The sequence below is a fragment of the Suncus etruscus genome, chromosome 7 (assembly GCF_024139225.1).
Source record: "Suncus etruscus isolate mSunEtr1 chromosome 7, mSunEtr1.pri.cur, whole genome shotgun sequence".
Taxonomy (NCBI): Eukaryota; Metazoa; Chordata; class Mammalia; order Eulipotyphla; family Soricidae; genus Suncus; species Suncus etruscus.
In genome coordinates this window covers 121,287,366-121,306,721 of record NC_064854.1, presented here as the reverse complement: position 1 = coordinate 121,306,721, position 19,356 = coordinate 121,287,366, and positions in this window count along the sequence as shown.

Below are 19,356 nucleotides of genomic sequence, written 5' to 3'. Positions count from 1 at the left end.
GAAAGAAAGAAGAAAGAAAGAAAGAAAGAAAGAAAGAAAGAAAGAAAGAAAGAAAGAAAGAAAGAAAGAAAGCAAGAAAGAAAGAAAGAAAGAAAGAAAGAAAGGAAAAGAAAGAAAGAAAAGAAAGAAAGAAAGAAAGAAAGAAAGAAAGAAAGAAAGAAAAGAAAGAAAGAGAAGAAAGAAAAGAAAGAAAGAAAGAAAGAAAGAAAGAAAGAAAGAAAGAAAGAAAGAAAGAAAGAAAGAAAGAAAGAAAGAAAGAAAGAAAGAAAGAAAGAAAGAAAGAAAGAAAGAAGAAACAGCAAAGATTGGGGCCGGAGAGATAGCATGGAGGTAAGGCGTTTGCCTTTCATGCAGGAGGTCATCGGTTTGAATCCCGGCGTCCCATATGGTCCCCTGTGCCTTCCAGGAACAATTTCTGAGCCTGGAGCCAGGAATAATCCCTGAGCACTGCCGGGTGTGACCCAAAAACCACAAAAAAAAAAAAGAAACAGCAAAGATTTACATATGTGTGTACAGAAAAAACCTAGTCAAAGGAAGATTCTTTTTTTTTTTTTTTTGCCTTCCAAGCAGTGCTCAGGTGGGGGTAATGGGGACCACCATATTGTTGGCCAACCAGGACAATGCAAGGGTTGGAGGATGTGATGCTGCTAGACCACCTTAGCAGTGCTGGCCGCCCCCAGGGCCTACTCCTAGCTCTACACTCAGGCATCTCTCTTGGCTCTGCACTCAAGGATTACTACTGGTGAGGTTCAGGGGACTATAGGGGCGCCAGGATCAAAACCAGTCAGCCACATGCAAGACAAGCACCTTATCTACTTTACTATCTCTCCAACCTCTCATACCCACCCATTATACTTGGGAGCTAGGGATCACTCCTGATGATATCTGTCCCTTTGCTGCAATGACAGGTTGGTGCTCAGGCCCTACAATGCAGTGCAACTCAGGTTCAGCTATGCTGAGACCAATTGGCTACAGCAGGCAGTGCTAGGTATCAACCTAGGGCCTTATGCATGCCAGACATACACTGCACTCCTTGAGCTACCTTCATAATTGTCCTTTTATCGCCAATCACACAGACATCTTAAAAGGCCTAGAGCAGTCCCTGGAGTCTGAATTTTAACTCAGCCATAACTCCCTGTGAGGTAGGTATAATTCAGGACTAGAAAGGGATAGGACCTCAAAACCATTCCCGCCACGGTCCCCCCATGAGGCACTTTACCCAATGGGGGCATTTGTTAATCAGCTAATAGGACAATGGAGCAAGAGGGTCTAACTCAACCTGGACAGAACGGAAACCCAGGAAGAATTTCACCTTCCAGAGCCACTGGGATTAAGAAAGACAGAATGACAACACAGAAATTGCTTGCTAATCCCATGTCCTTCCAGCCTCCAAGTTCATTCTTTTATTTTTTTTTAATTTTTAATTTTTGGGTCACACCCAGTGGCACTCAGGGGTTACTCCTGGCTCTGTGCTCAGAAATTGCTCCTGGCAGACACGGGGTGGGGTGGGGGGGGATATATGGGATGCCAGGATTCGAACCACCATCTGTCCTGGGTTGGCTGTATGCAAGGCAAAAACATCTTACTGCTGTGCTATCTCTCGGCCCCTCCAGATTCATTCTTTGTGAGACACAGAATCTAATGGGCCTAACTTGCCATCAAAGACCTTAGACTTCAGGAGGAAGGATTTCAGTCTATCTTCCATATTACAGCCTTTGAGAAGTTTTTCTCTCTGTGTTCCAGTATCTTCCATGGCTCCCTTTTTTGTTTGGGATATTTTGTTTGTTTTTCAGACCACATATAGCAGTGCTCAGGGTTTGCTCCTGGCTCTGCACTCAAGGATCACTCCTGGTGAGTTTGGGGAACCACATGGCATACCAGGATAGACCATAGGTCGGCTGTATGCAAGACAAGCAGGCTGTTGTACTATCGCTATACTATTGCTCCGGCCCTGTAGATCTTTACCCCAGTGTTCTTCGTGGTCTAACCAGTGCTGCTGGCCCCACTCAGGCCTCCTCACCTCCACTTCTAGTGAACCCCCCTCTCCGAGAGCCGCCAGCGTCTGGCACTCACCATCACGGTGTACATGACTCTAGTGTCACATCCAATAATATGAAATGGATTTGTAGAGATAGTATAGCTCGTAAGGCATTTATTCATCTTGGATGTGGCTAACCCACATGTGGCTATCCTCAGCATGGCATAATGGTATTCGGTCCACTAAAGGCTCCCAGATCCCTGAGCACAGACATAGGAACACAGTCAAGTGTGCCTCTCCATCAAAATATGTGACATTTGCATGGTGAGAGGCAGAGAGGGAGGTTTCAACTGCCCTTGTCATTTCTCCAATCTACTTTATTTCACACTCATGAAAAGTATGTATTGAGGGGCCAGAGAGATAACATGAGGGCAAGGCGTTTGTCTTGCATGCAGAAGGATGGTGGTTCGAACCCCAGCATCCCATATGGTCCCCGGATCCTGCCAGGAGTGATTTCTGAGCGTAGAGCCAGGAGGAACCCCTGAACGGCACCAGATGTGACCCCCAAAAAAAACAAAAACAAAAATAAACCAAAAAAAGAAAAGTATATATTGAGGGTATGTACTGAAGGTATGTACTAAAAAATATGTACTGAGGATGTGGCTCAGCAATATAGCATTTGTCTTAAATGTGTGAGTCCCTGGGTTCACTTCCTAGCAGCAAACTGTGTTGTATATTACAGTGTCTAAAACAGAAACATGGGCTGGAGCAATGGTACAGAGGATAGGGCATTTTATTTACATGCCATCTACTCAGGTTCAATTCCCAGCACCCCATATAGACCTCTGAGTACCACCAGGAGGGATCCCTAAGTGCAGACCCTGGAGTAAGCCATAAGTACAGCTGAATGTGGCCCAAAACAAAACAAAAGGACAACTAAAGTAAAACATTAGAAAAGAAAATCCTAGGGGCCCGGAGAGATAGCACAACGGTGTTTGCCTTGCAAACAGCCGATCCAGGACCAAAGGTGGTTGGTTCGAATCCCGGTGTCCCATATGGTCCCCCGTGCCTGCCAGGAGCTATTTCTGAGCAGACAGCCAGGAGGAACCCCTGAGCACCGCCGGGTGTGGCCCAAAAACCAAAAAAAAAAAAAAAAAAGACAGGGCCGGGCAGTGGCGCTAAAGGTAAGGTGCCTGCCTTACCTGCACTAGCCTTGGACGGACCGCGGTTCGATCCCCCGGTGTCCCATATGGTCCCCCAAGCCAGGAGCAACTTCTGAGCACATAGCCAGGAGTAACCCCTGAGCGTTACTGGGTGTGGCCCAAAAACCAAAAAAAAGAAAAGAAAAGAAAATCCTGAGGCTGGAGTGATAGCACAGTGGTTGGGTGTTTGCCTTGTACGCAGATGACCTGGAGTGAACCTGTGTCCAATCCCATATCATCTCTTGAGCCTGCCAGGAGCAATTTTTTTCCTTTTTTTTTTTGTTTTTTTTTGTTTTTTTTTTTTGTTTTTTTGGTTTTTGGGTCACACCCGGCGGTGCTCAGGGGTTCCTCCTGGCTGTCTGCTCAGAAATAGCTCCTGGCAGGCACAGGGGACCATATGGGACACCAGGATTCGAACCAACCACCTTTGGTCCTGGATCGGCTGCTTGCAAGACAAACGCCGCTGTGCTATCTCTCTGGCCCCCAGGAGCAATTTCTTAGTGCAGAACCAGGAGTAACCCCTTAGTGCTGCCGGTTGTGGCCCCAAAACCAATGTGTGTGTGTGTGTGTGTGTGTGTGTGTGTGTGTGTGTGTGTGTGTGTGTGTGTGTGTGTGTGTATCCCAAGTGCTTATTCACTTATTTACTTAACTTATTTATTCTTGGGTTAAATGTGAATGGGATCAGGACTAACTCCTGGTTCTGAGCTCAAGGATCAGGAACATAGAGTGTTGGGGATCAAACCCAGATCAGCTACATGCAAAACAAGCACCCTACTCAATGTACTATATAGCTCAGGCCCCCACTTACTTATTTTAATTTGAGGGCCACACCTAGTCCTGTTCAGGAGTCACTCCTCCATAACACTTAGGAAACCAAATAGTGATCTAGGGCTCCTGCAAACAAAGCATGTGCTCCAACCCTTTGAAGCATTTTCTCAGACCCTGAAAATTATTTATACTTTGTTGCTCTCAGTTGCTAATGCTTTTGTGTGATAGGCTAGTGAGGAGTCATCCTTCCTATGTCTTCTGAAGACTTAACCCAAGAACAAAAGTGGTTAAGGGTATGGGATGTGGCTCAACAGTAAAGTACATGCCTTCTATGCAAGCTGGGTTCCATCCCTGACACCCCACACACGCACACTTTGAAACCAAAGAATGTGAAAAACCAAAGCTCTCTGGGCCTAGGACCAAGGTGGTCCCAAGCTCCCAGTAAAGCCACAGTAAAGTATTCTTCCACTCTATAACTTCCCCATAGGCAGAGAGTGTTAGCCCAAAGATAAAACCGCAAAATGTACCCTCTAAAGAGCAATACCCCTCTGTTCTGCTGAAATAGAGGAACTAGGTGGGTCTGAATTTCCACCAGATAAGGACCCCTTGACACAATGAGTTGGGACATCAATCCTAAGACGTGATGTGATTTGTGTGCAAATGGAAATGGGCAAAGATGAACTGCTTGTATTAACCAGTGAAATGCTTGAGTTGTTGAAGCTTGTAAAGCCCTATGTTCTGCTTGACGATTTGACTTGGGGTCCTTGTTAAGACTCCACTGTGGGGGCCAGGAAGGTGGCGCTAGAGGTAAGGTGTCTGCCTTGCAAGCGCTAGTGTAGGATGGACCAAGGTTCAATCCCCTGGCGTCCCATATGGTCCCCCAAGCCAGGAGCAATTTCTGAGCGCATAGCCAGGAGTAAGCCCTGAGCGTCAAACGGGTGTGGCCCAAAAACAAAACAAAACAAAAAAAAAAAAAAGACTCCACTGTGTTGGATGAGATGTGGACTTTGGCTAGCCAAATAAACTTTCTTTTGCACCTTGCGTTGTTGGAGGTGGTCTTTGATTCTTAGAGCCAATTCAGTGATCAGCTTGGACCCTTACATCACTAAGGTCCCATCACTTCTGAATGTGTCCCATGCCCTCTTTGTCAGGTCTTTTAGGCCACACCCAGCAGCACTCAGAGTTGATTTGAGGATTGACTCTGTGCTCTGGGATCACACCTGGTGGACTCAGGGGTTGTTAGGGTCAGCAATATGCAAAGCAAGTGCCCTACTTACTATACCTCTCTCTGGTTCCTGGATATGATCCCTATTTAAAACGTTCACACAGGGGCCAGAGAGGTAGCTCAGCGTTAGGGCATTTGCCTTACACGCAGCCAACTCAGGATGGACTGGACCTGGGTTCTATTCCGGCATCCCATATGGTCCTCCGTGCCTTCCAGGAGTGATTTTTGAGCATAGTACCAGGAGTAACCCCCTGGGCACTACTGGGTGTGACCCAAAAATAAAAAAAATTAAAATAAATAAATAAAGCACGCATACAGAACCGGGAGTCAGGAAGGTAACTCCTGGCTTACATGTATAAGATCCTGGATTTGATGCTTGGCAAGATAAAGATAAATAAATAAATAATATAAAGTATTTGGTGCTGAAAAGACAGCTCAAAAGAATGGGGCATGGGCCAAAGCAATAGTACAGCACTATGTTTACTATATGTGTGACCGGCCTTGGTTTGATTCCTGACACCACATATGGTCCCCAAACACTATCAGGAGTAATTCTGGAGTGCAGAGCCAGGAATACCCCAGAGCACCGTTAGATGTGGTTCCAAAACAAAACAAAAATCTAAAAGAAACAAACAAAAAAGTTGTGACTGAGGGGCTGGAGAGGAGGCCTTGCATGTGGCCAACAGTAGCTTGATTCCTGGACCACAAATGGTTTCCAAGCCCTGCCATGAGTGATCCCCGAGTGCAGAGCCAGGAGTAAGCCCTGAGCATCTCCATGTGTGGCCCCGAAATAAACAAACCAAAAGAATTTGCCACTGAGATAAAGGGCCATAGAGATCTAGCACAGGTCTGTGGTTCTGATCCTAAGGATATATTATCTGTAAAAGGCTCTATAAACAGATCCATAGCAATTGGGGTTCATTGCCCTTCTCACTTGTTTGGCTTCCAGCCCTCTCTCACTAGTACAGCACCTTTCTGATAACCACTCTTTACTACTCTTTCCCGAAGATTATCTCCTGTGACCAGCAGGAGGTGTTGGGAAATAGCTCAAGTTGCTGGAGGCATCCCCACCACTCACTGGGTCCTGTGTAAAACATATGGTGTTCTGAGCACTTCGAGAGAAGCCCTGGTGGCCGAAGCACTAAACAAGATGGGGCTGAAGAGATGAAACAGCAATTAAGGCATTTTCATTGCATGAAGACTATCCTGGTTCATCCCCAGCACCACACATGATGTTCTCTTTTTTGGGGGAAGGGTTTGGGCCACACCTGGCAGCGCTTTTTGGTTACTCCCAGCTCTGAGCCCAGAAATCGCTCCTGGATGACTCAGGGGACCATATGGGATGCTGGGAATTGAACCTGGATCTGTCCCCGGTAGGCTGCATGCAAGGCAAATGCCCTACTGCTATGCTATCACTCCAGCCCCTATGCTCTCCTTTTTGTAAAAATGGTTTTTAGGCCATGCCTGGCAGTGCTCAGGGCTTACTCCTGGATTGACGCTGTGGTCACAGATCACTTATGGTGAGCTCAGGGGACCATAAGAGGCGTCAAGGATAGAATCAGGGTTAGCCACATCCAAGGCAAATGCCCTACCTGCTGTACAACTCTCTGACCACACATATGTGGTACTCTAAGCACTACCAGGGAGACACAGAGCCAGGAATAAGCCCTATGCATCGCCAGGTGTGGCCCCAAGTCCCTTTCCCAAGTAAATAAGTAATAATACTCTGTAGGTCTGAGTGATATAGTATAGAAGGAAGGGCGATTTCCTTGCATGCAACCTGTCAGGTTCAATCTCCAGCAATTCATATGGTCCTCCAAACCGGGCCTGAGCATAGAAACAGGATTAAGTTTTGAGAACCACTGGCTGTGGCCTCCCCATAAAATAAAATTAAAAATCCTGGGAAGTACCAGGGAGGAACCATTGGGTTTGATCCCCAGCACCGATGATCCCCTGAGAATCAAGAAGTTGTACCCCCTTGAAGATTGCCCAGCATGGTCCAAAAGCAAAAAAAAAAAAAAAAAAGTTTGGGAAACGAGTGCCCCCTGGTGGTCGTCCTATGTGCTAATGAAAAGGACTATTATCATTATCCTAAGACTTAGGACCTAATAAGTCATTAAGTCCTTTAGGTCTTGGGTGGGTGGGTGTGTGTGTGTGTGTGTGTGTGTGTGTGTGTGTGCTTTCCTCTTGCCTTGTGTGAGAAGTCAGTGTGTGTGTGTGTGTGTGTGTGTGTGTGTGTGTGTGTGTGTGTGTGTGTGTGCTTTCCTCTTGCCTTGTGTGAGAAGTCAAATGGCTCCTTCCACCATTTGTAAGCAACTGGAAAGAAGAGGAAAAACGAAGAGGAAATTCTGGAGAATGCGTTCTGAAAGCCGAGTGAAGCAAATATTTCCAGCGGAAGGGATCGTCTTATTCAGTAGCCAATGGTTAGCTACTAAACAGAGTAGAACTAGACAAATTGTTCCCAGAAACAGCAAAAGTCCCAGGGGAACTTGACAAAAGTCTTTTCCGGTGGAACAGAAAGGGTAAATTTGCAACTGGAGAGAGTTTGAGAGGAAATAAGAGGGGGGAAACTAAAGATAAATTTTTTTAAGTTTTTTTTTCCCTTCCCCTCCCCCAAATTTTTTAAGTTTTACAGTAAAAGGAAGGAGTATCTTTGGAGAAGCAAGAGGGATCAAAGTAATGTTGATTGTCAATATTCATTGAGGGGTCAAAAAGCTATGCCAGGGGTTATAATGCTTTCCTTGCATACAACTTACTCAGTTTTATTTCCAATAACACATGAGTCCCAAGCACTGCTGGACAAAGTCAGGAGCAGTCCTGAGCTGTTGGGTGTGGTGCAAATCCCTACCCCCAGAACCAAATAATAATAAATATTAAATAAACTAGCATTTCACTGAACCCATGTCACAAATGAAAAAAAAAAACAACAATGAACTTGATGTTGTTTATTTTGTGATGCCAGGGACCAGGATTCTCACATGTGAAGCATGAACTCTATCATCAAGGCTCATGCGTGTGCCCTTGATATCCTTTAATCAGGGAAAACAGAATATGGAAAGTGGCCCAAAAGGTCAGAGTGCATATATTGCATATGTGACTCTCAGCTTCAATTCTTTTTTTTTTTTTTTTTTTTTTTTTTTTTTGGTTTTTGGGCCACACCCGGTAACGCTCAGGGGTTACTCCTGGCTATGCGCTCAGAAGTCGCTCCTGGCTTGGGGGACCATATGGGACGCCGGGGGATCGAACCGCGGTCCGTCTCCTAGGCTAGCGCAGGTAAGGCAGGCACCTTACCTCCAGCGCCACCGCCCGGCCCCTCAGCTTCAATTCTTGACACCATATGATAATATTTTTACTTATTGAATCACCATGAATTACAAAGTTATTCATGACTGAGTTTAGGTGTACAATGTTTGGACACCTATCTCTTCAACAGTATCTCTTGGGGCCAGAGTGGTAGCACAGGATAGCAAACAAGCGTTTGCCTTGCATGCAGCCGATCCAGGACGGATGGTGGTTCGAATCTTCATATCCCATATGGTCCCCCGTGCCTGCCAGGAGCGATTTCTGAGCTCAGTCAGGAGTAACCCCTGAGCGTCACCCAGTGTGACCCCCAAAATATAAATAGAAAAGAAAGGGCTATATACAACAAAAGGAAGAGCTATCTACAACATAGAAAGACACTACATACAATACTGACGGGCATTAAACAGACATAGGCATGGCCACCACATACATACACACACACATAGATGGAAACGAAGATTGATCCATAAGTTGCAGTTGAAAATCTGGCCCAGGTGTAACAGGTCAAAACGCTTCAAAGTATAAAGCCAGCATGTCCGGTGTAAAAGTTTTCCAATTCCTTGGAATAATCAACGATGATGGAAGAGAACTTTGCTTAAAAAAGGCTTCATGTGGGCCCGGAGAGATAGCACAGCAGCGTTTGCCTTGCAAGCAGCCGATTCAGGACCAAAGATGGTTGGTTTGAATCCCGGCATCCCATATGGTCCCCCGTGCCTGAGCAGACAGCCAGGAGTGACCCCTGAGCATCGCCGGGTGTGGCCCAAAAATCAAAAAAAAAAAAAAGAAAAAAAGAAAGGCTTCATGTTCATGTTGGGGCCGGAGAGATAGGGTGTTTGCCTTGGATGCAGAAGGATGGTGGTTCGAATCCCAGCATCCCATATGGTCCCCCATGCCTGCCAGGAGCGATTTCTGAGCATAGAGCCAGGAGTAACACCTGTGACCCCCCCCCCAAAAAAAAAAGGCTTCATGCTCTAGAATGTGTACAGAACATTTCCAAATCAATTATAATTTTCAAGTCTAGAACACTAGGTAATATGGTAATGAGCACTGTAAAAAGGGTCTACACCTCGAAGTATATTTTCCCATGTTTTGAACATCCAGGTTCCTTTCCTGAAGGCAAACTGAGAACAAAGGCATATAATATAGTAGAAAACTAGCATGAATTCAAAGTAAATTGCAAAAACATACTCAATGACTGAGCACTGTAGCAAGAGTTCATGGCATTCAAATGCCTTATCCAAGGATCTCTGTGGAGAGATAGTAGATCATACAAGCAGTTATAATTAAATGGAAAATGAATCATTTAAAATATTTGTTAAGACATTATCATAATGAGCATTGTTAGGAGTCCTGTAGTATATATCACTGTAATGCAAAATTAGGGCATCCAAACTATATCTCCTAGGATCACTGTGAACAAGAGCAATAGAAAATTATTATATGAGGCACAATAGTAGTGCGTTTGCCTAGCACACAGCCAACATGGGATGGACCCAGGTTAAATCCTCAGCATCTCATGGTTCCCTGAGTCTGACAGGAGCAATTCCTAAGTGGTGCCAGGAGTAACCCCTGAGCACCGCCAGGTGTGGCCCCCCCAAAAAAACAAAGAGAAGTTATTATAAATAATAGTATTGCAATTAAGACACTAAAACATTCTCATAGTGAGCACTGTAGTAGGCGTCCATGTCTTCCAAACACATCCTGCAGCTGTTTTTTATTGGTAAAATGTTAAATTATGGGGCTAGAGCAGTGGCACAAGTGATAAGGCATCTGCTTTGCCCGAGATAGCCTAGGACCAACTGTGGTTTGATCCCCCAGCATCCCATATGGTCCCCCAAGCCAGTAGTGATATCTGAGCGCATAGCCAGGAGTAACCCTTGAACATCACCGGGTGTGGCCCAAAAGCCAAAAAAAGTTAGAATATTATTGTAGACATCTATAAAGAGTATTTAGCATTTAGTTGAATATCTGCTAATCTAAACAGCTATATCTGTTGCAACAGGTCTCTTTGAAGTATAAAAAAGAATATAAACTGCTGGAGATTTCACAGATGAGTTGGAGGTTTCTGAAACTTCTTCATCATCAAATTTAAACCAATATCACCTTGCTGCATTTTTACAATAGGCCGGGAAATGACCTTTTCCATTTCACCATAATGGTTCGAAACAGAATAAATTGTATTCTTCAGGGTTGTCCTTAGAGTCCATAGTATACTGTAATAAGTGAAGGTTTTCTGAAGGAATGTCCACAAGGACTGTAGTTTTTTCATCTTCTTGCCTTCATAGAAGCAGCATTTCAAATATATTAAGAGCATAGGTGTGGGGCCAGAGAGATAGCACAGCGGTAAGGTGTTTGCCTTGCAAGCAGCCGATCCAGGACAGAGGTGGTTCAAATCCCAGCATCCCATATGGTCCCCCATGCCTGCCAGGAGCGATTTCTGAGTGCAGAGCAAGGAGTAACCCCTGAGCGCTGCAGTGTATAACCCAAAAAACAAACAAACAAAAAAGAGCAAAGGTGCTTTCCAAATTTCTTTTCTTTTTAAGAAATCCTGTATGAGCTGAAGAGATACAACGGAAGTAGGACGTTTGCCTTGCATGCAGAAGGATGGTGGTTTGAATCCCGGCATTTCATTTGGTCCCCCGAGCCTGCCAGGAGCAATTTCTTTTTTTTTTTTTTTTTTTTTTTTTTGGTTTTTGGGCCACACTCGGCGTTGCTCAGGGGTTACTCCTGGCTATCTGCTCAGAAATAGCTCCTGGCAGGCACGGGGGACCATATGGGACACCGGGATTTGAACCAACCACCTTTGGTCCTGGATCAGCTGCTTGCAAGGCAAATGCCGCTGTGCTATTTCTCCAGGCCCACCAAGAGCATTTCTGAGTTTAGAGCCAGTAGTAACCCCTGAGCACTGCCGGATGTGACCCAAAAACAAAAACAACAACAACAACAAAAAAGAATTAAGAGATATAATAGAGGGATCGGAACAATTGCATTACATATATTCTACATGGATTCAGTACCTAGCACCATATACGGTCCCTTGAGATGTCATCTTTGACCTGTGATTCTTTGCCATAGTCCTTAACCACAACACAACTACAGCCAACCACTTTAAGAGTCTCCCCCTCTTCAATTTTACAGAGGCTGACCCAGTCCCTTAGATTTTTTTGTTGTTGTTGTCATCAACCTTAGGTTGATCTGGTGTTCAGTACAAAGTGTCTCCAACAACTTGACATTCATAGGTTCATCACAGTTGGATGCAAGTACACAAAGATGAGTTTGGCACCTGTCTAAGGCTTTGGCAGCTTAATGGATTCTACATACAGCGCGTTGTGAATGAGGGCAGGCCTCAGCACCTCTTGCATAGTAGTATTCATGTCCATTAAACCTCAGAAGTAATGCCTTCCTAGGCCATGGTGATTACGGGTGGAGCCAAATCTTGAATGCACCAAGCCTCTGCCTCTGCTCAATTCTGTGGCAGCAGGAAAAGGTCATTTTTCCTTCTTCTTTTTTTTTTTTCCTTTTAGGCACTGTGGTTTACAATATTGTTATTTTATTTTATTTTTTTGATTTTTGGGTAACACCAGGCAGCACTCAGGGGTTACTCCTGGCTCTGGACTCAGAAATCGCTCCTGGCAGGCTCGGGGACCATATGGGATGCTGGGATTCGAACCACCATCCTTCTGCATGCAAGGCAAATGCCTTACTTTCTTTCTTTTTTTTTTTGGTTTTTGGGCCACACCCAGGGGTTACTCCTGGCTATGCGCTCAGAAATCGCCCCTGGCTTGGGGGAACCATATGGACCATATGGGACGCCGGAGGTCCGTCCTACGCTAGCGCTTGCAAGGTAGACACCTTACCTCTAGTGCCACCTTCCCGGCCCCAAACACCTTACTTTCATGCTATCTCTCCGGCCCCAATATTGTTGAAAGGCTATTAAACATATCATTTTTATCTCCTTTCAGCACCCAGCTCTTCTCCAAAGTGATCGTTTCCCATTGTCATCATCCAAGTGGACCCTTCTCGGTTGATCCTTAGCACTGCACAGTCCCAAGTGCCTCTGGCAACAATCTCCATCAAATACTAAACACAGGGGCCGGGCGGTGGCGCTAGAGGTAAGGTGCCTGCCTTGCCTGCGCTAGCCTTAGATGGACCGCGGTTCGATCCCCCGGTGTCCCATATGGTCCCCCAAGCCAGGAGCAACTTCTAAGTGCATAGCCAGGAGTAACCCCTAAGCATCACCGGGTGTGGCCCAAAAACAAAAACAAAAACAAAAAACAAATACTAAACACAAAGCACTAAGCATCAAATCAAAGCACATCAAATACTATCAGGTGTGGCCCTCAATAAAACCAAAACAAAACAAAACAAAACAAAAAAACTCTCTACTTACCCATTCGTCAATCAATAAGTGGAAATTGGGTCAATTCGGCTCAGTTCTGTTTAGAATTAAAATGAACAATGTGGGATCAAAGTGATAATAAGGTGGTAAAAGGTCCTTGCAGTGGCAGGAGGTGGGAGCCGGAGTACGATAGTAAGGTGAGTAGGGTGCTTGCCATGCAAACAAGAGACGTGGATTCGATCCCTGGCATTTGATATTATGCCCCAAGCACCAGAAGTAATTCCTGAGTACTGAGCCTGGAGTAAGCCCTGAGCACAGCATCACTGGATATGGTCAACAAACAAACAAATGTAAATAAATAAATACTTGCTTTACATGCAGTCAACTTTGATTTTTTTCTTTATTTAAACACCATGGTTACAAACATGACTCTTGTTGGGTTTTAGCTACAAAAAGAACACTCCCCTTCGCCAGTGCAACATTCCCACCACCAATGCCCCCACATCTCCCTCTTCCCACACCCCCTGCATGTATTCGAGACAGGCATTCTACTTCTCTCACTCATTAACATTGTCATGGTAGTTGTTAGTGTATTATTTTTCTAACTGCATTCACCCTTCTTTGAAGTGAGCTTCATATCATGATCTGGTCCTTCTGGCCCTCATCTCTGGGTATTATTACAATGCCTTTTATTTTTCTTAAAACCCATAGATAAGTGAGACTATTCTGTGTCTATCTCTCTCACTATGATTTATTTCTTTTTTTTTTTTTTTTTTGTGATTTTTGGGTCACACCCGGCAGTGCTCAGGGGTTACTCCTGGCTCCATGCTCAGAAATTGCTCCTGGCAGGCACGGGGGACCATATGGGATGCCGGGATTCGAACCGATGACCTTCTGCATGAAAGGCAAACGCCTTACCTCCATGCTATCTCTCCAGCCCCCACTATGATTTATTTCACTCAGCATAATAGTTTCCATGTCCATCCATGTATAAGAAAATTTCATGACTTCTCTCCTAACGGCTGCATGATATTGTGTATATGTACCACAGTTTCTTTTTCTTTTTCTTTGGTTTTTGGGCCACACCTGGCGGTGGTCAGGGGTTACTCCTGGCTGTCTGCTCAGAAATAGCTCCTGTCAGGCACGGGGGACCATAAGGGACACCGGGATTCGAACCAACCACCTTTGGTCCTGGATCGACTGCTTGCAAGGCAAACGCCGCTGTCCTATCTCTCCGGGCCCGTACCACAGTTTCTTTAGCCATTCATCTGTTGAAGGACATCTTGGTTGTTTCCCGAGTCTGGCTATTTATTTTTTTTAATTTTTATTTTTTTATTTTTTATTTTTTTTTGGTTTTTGGGCCACACCCGGTAACGCTCAGGGGTTACTCCTGGCTATGCGCTCAGAAGTTGCTCCTGGCTTGGGGGACCATATGGGACACCGGGGGATCGAACCTCGGTCCGTCCAAGGCTAGCGCAGGCAAGGCAGGCACCTTACCTTTAGCGCCACCGCCCGGCCCTGAGTCTGGCTATTTAAATAGTGATTTTAATTTCCAGCACTATGATGGTCCTCTGAGCTCAGTCAGACCCCTGAGCACTGTTGAGTGAGGAACTGCCTTCCCACATGAACAATGCACCTGTGACTATTCTTGGTTGGGGCTTACTTAGAAGTAAGTCTATGTCATCTCTTCCCTTCCCAAAGTCTTTCTCACCTCTCACCTTTCCTTCCCAACAAACATGACAAAGACCTCCACTGGGTGGGGGGAGGAACTGGAGTGAAAGCACAGCGGGAGGGCATTTGCCTTGCATGCTACAGACCTGGAACGGACCCAGGTTCGCATCTCATACGGTGCCCCGAGCATGCCAGGAGCGATTTCTGAGCACAGGGACGGGAATAACCCTTGAGCGCTGCCGGGTGTGGCCCCAAAACAAACCAACAAAAAGACCTTTGCTGGGTCCCTGTGACTCCAATGGAGTCTCTCTGTACAGTGCAGGCCTGCAGAGTATGTAAACTCTCTCTCTCTCTCTCTCTCTCTCTCTCTCTCTCTCTCACACACACACACACACACACACACAATATATATATATGCACAATATATATATATATATATATATATATATATATATATATATATATATATATGCGCTCATCCCAAGAACCAGAACTGCCTACTACCCACTGTCACCACAAATACATACATGCCAGAACCAGGACTGAACACTCCCCACTGTGTCCCTGTGACACCCCACAGCCCTGTCTTTATGCCTCCACTTCAATCTTCTATACTAATGTTCCCAAGACCAATCTCCTAAAACTCTTTTTTTTCTTTTTTTTTTTTTTTGGTTTTTGGGTCACTCCTGGCTCTACGCTCAGAAATTGCTCCTGGCAGGCTCAGGGGACCATATGGGAAGCCGGGATTCGAATACCTTCTGTATGTGAGGCAAACGCCTTATCTCCATGCTATCTCTCCCGCCCCATTTTTGCACATTTTCAAGGAGAATTAATACCCTCATTCGAGTGAACCCCAAATCTCTCTCCTAAGTGCTACTCTGGAAAGTACATAAACACAAGACTGAGCTCATCAAATTTCTCTGCCTCGAAATCATTGAAAAGTTTCCATTTTAAATTATTTACTTCAACTATTACCTAGGAATCATAGTCCTTTCTCTCCTTTCTTTGGGCCACACCCGGCGTTGCTCAGGGGTTACTCCTGGCTTTCTGCTCAGAAATAGCTCCTGGCAGGCACGGGGGACCATAAGGGATCACCGGGATTTGAACCAACCACCGTTGGTCCTGGATCGGCTGCTTGCAAGGCAAACACCGCTGTGCTATCTCTCCGGGCCCTCCTTTCTCTCCTTTATTCCCACTCTCCTTTATCAAAATCTAAAGGAGATAGGCTCCTTCCTGGCACCCAAGGCCACTCCCTTGCTTTGAGGCACCAGCAACTTCTAACCCCAGGACCTTCAACCCCATTCCTAGGTTCTGGAGCTCAACCAAAATTCAGAATCTCTCTCAAACAGCTTAGACAGCCCCTCTTCATCTGGCAGACTTCCCTTTCACCCCCCACTTATCCACCCTGCAGCAAATCTGATTCTATTATCATCGACCTCCACACCCTCCACAGTCCACTGGATAAGGCCCAACCCTTCAGCAACCTCCAAGAATTATTCCCTTTTTCCCATTTTCCCTCACAGTTCACTCCTGTGTGTGCCGGTTCTAGAAATTTGCTTGTACAGCAACCAAGAAGCAGTTTCTAGAAAGCTCAGATCTTTACCTTCAGACTTTTGAAGACTCTTTCTTCACACCTTCATGCTTCAGTGTTTTACTCTCCCTAGGAGGTTCCCCCTAACACTCAAACAGTGTCCCCCCTCTCTGCCCCTCCTCCAGCTCCCACAACCCTCCCGGAAAGAGTAGCCTTGATCTTGGTGATGGATTCATTATGAGGATGCTCCTTCTGAGAGATAGCGTATTGTTTGTTTGTTTTTAGGAAACCTATACCCCTGGAGGTAATGATTTGTGGCATTTGACTTGAAACACTGGGTCTGCCCCTGTAAGCACTGAATAAACATTTGTTTAGAACTGGGTTGAGCCCAGTATTAGATCATGTAAAACTGGAGGAGAAGGAGGATATTTCTGAGATTTAGCAGATATAAATTTTTGAAAAAGCTGCTGGGCCAGGGAGAATACCAGGAGGTGTAAGGACACTGGAAGGGGGTAAAGGAAGAAGGGAGGTGCCAGGTGGCATGGTGCATTGGTGAAAGGAGGTCGATACTGGTGGTGGAATTAGCTCTGAAACATTGTATGTCTGAAATCTAAGTATGAAAAACTTTATAAATCACAATAATTTCAATAAAAAAAATTTAAAAAAAAAAAGAACACAGGCCTCGGTGGCCTTTGGGGGGAGGGAAAGAGGTTAATAGGGGTTCTGGTGAGAGAAAACAGGAGATGAGGGTAGAACAATAATACCACAGGTAGGGCTTTTGTCTTGCACTTAGCTGACCTTGGTTTTGATCTTCGGCTTCCCATATGGTGCCCTGAGTCACAGCAGGACTAATTCCTGAGTGCTGAGCCAGGAGAATTCTGAGCACTGCTAGGTATGGCCCAAAACTCCCTCCCCCCAAAAAATTATAAAAGAAAAAAGAGGATTAAGGGTTGGAGAGATAGTGCAGCAGTAGAGTATTTGCCTTGCATGCAGCCAACACAGAACAAACCTGAGTTTGATTCCCGGCATCCCATATGGTCCTCTGAGCCTGCCAGGAACCATTTCTGAGCGCAGAGCCAGGAGTAATCCCTGAGCATCACCAGGAGCGACCCAAAACACAGAAACAAAAACAAAAATGAAAAGGGGGATGAAGCTTCAAAAGGAACCTTACTGTAAAAAAATGCTCTAAGTCAAAGGTTTAGGACTTTAGCCTGGTCAGTTATTGCTTTCCAAACCTACAAGCAAATCAATCATAACATTAATTTTAGGGCTCATGGTCAAGATTTTATTTTGGGGGGCATTGGACCATCACTGTGTTCAGGGTTTATTCTTGGTTCTATGCTCAGGGATCATTCCCAAGTAGGCTCCAAGCAAGACAACTATCTCTGTAGTCTGAGAGCACTTGCTTAGAATATATATGATCTGGGGCAGGAATGATAGCACAGTGGTAGGGTGTTTGCCTTGCATGTGGCTGACCCAGGACAGACCTGGGTTTGATTCCTGGGTTTGCATCCCATACGGTTCCCCGAGCCTGCCAGGAGAGATTATCTGAGCACAGAGCCAGGAGTAACCCCTGAGTGCTGCCTGGTGTGGCCCCAAAACAAACAAACATATATATATATATATATATATATATATATATATATATGCTCTGGGTTGGATCCCTGGCACCAAAACTTTCACAAAAAAATAGTTCAGGGGCCGGGAAGGTGGCGCTAGAAGTAAGGTGTCTGCCTTGCAAGCGCTAGCGTAGGACGGACCACGGTTCGATCCCCCGGCGTCCCATATGGTCCCCCCAAGCCAGGGGTGATTTCTGAGCGCATAGCCAGGAGTAACCCCTGAGCATCAAACGGGTGTGGCCCAAAAAACCAAAAAAAAAAAAAAAAAAAAAAAAAAAAGTTCAATAGGGCCCGGAGAAGTAGCACAGCGGCGTTTGCCTTGCAAGCAGCCGATCCAGGACCAAAGGTAGTTGGTTCGAATCCCGGTGTCCCATATGGTCCCCCGTGCCTGCCAGAAGCTATTTCTGAGCAGACAGCAGGAGTAACCCCTGAGCACCGCCGGGTGTGGCCCAAAAACCGAAAACAAAAAACAAAAACAAAAACAAAAGAAAACCAACCAGTTCAACAACATACATAAAATATGAAAGCCCCCTACTTGTAGTAATGTAATGGGTTTTAAGCAGGAGGTGAGGGAAGTCAGATGCCCATTAGAGCTTACTTGTATGCATGTATGGGGTGGGGTGTCAGTATGTTAATGTCCTCCCAAAATAGGGCAGCAGTGGCAAGAAGTAGAAAGGGTTGCAGGTTTGAAACTGAGAAATGGTCTGCAGTAACTAGGCTTCAGTTGCCAATGGGCCTAAAGTCCATTCTGATGAGAGGAGTTGGGATTTAGGAGGGAGATTCTAGTTTAAGGTGGGAATTTAGAAGTGCTATGGCATAAAGTGGAGTCTGATCTAGTACTGGAGTGAGTGTAACTTCAGAAAATGGGGGTGCTGAGCCAGGGGGATTAGCTCAAAGGGTGACCTTTCTTGCAGAAGCCCAAAGTCCAATACCTGGCATGCAAAAAAAAAAATTGGGGATAGGGGCCAGAGAGATAGCACAGCAGTAGAGCGTTTGCCTTGCATGCAGGTGATCCAGGACAGATGGTGGTTTGAAACCCAGCATTTCATATGGTCCCCTGTACCTGCCAGGAGCAATTTCTGAGCTCAGAGCCAGGAGGAACTCCTGAGCACCGCCAGGTGTGACCCAGAAACAAACAAAAAAAAAAATTGGGGGAGGTGTTTTGGGCCACATCTGGTGGCACTAAGAGGTTACTACTGGTTCTGCATACGGGATGCTGAGGATTGAACTGCGATCAGTTCTGGGTGGGCAATGTGCAAGGCAAATGCCCATCCACTGTGGTATCACTCCAGCTCCAGAAAAAAAAATGTTTAAGCAAGGTCCACTAGAAAATTTTGCCATTTTAGGTTCAACATTGTGGGCCAGAGAGATAGTTCAATGGGTACTGCACATGGCCAATCTGGATTCAGTTACCAGCATCCTAGATGGTCCCTCAAGCACCACCAGAAGTAATTCCTGAGTGCAGAATCAGGAGTAACACCTGAGCATTTTGGGGTATGGTCCAAAAACAACAACAACAATATAAATAAACATTGAGCTATAGTTGGGGCCCAGAGCAATAGCACAGTGGTAGGTAGGGCGTTTGCCTCGCATGTAGACCCTGGTTCAATTCCTGGAATTCTATATGGTCCCCCAAGCCTGCCAGGAGTGATTTTTTTTTTTTTTTTTTTTTTTTTAGGAGCGATTTCTGAGTGCAGAGTCAGGAGTAACCCCTGAGCAC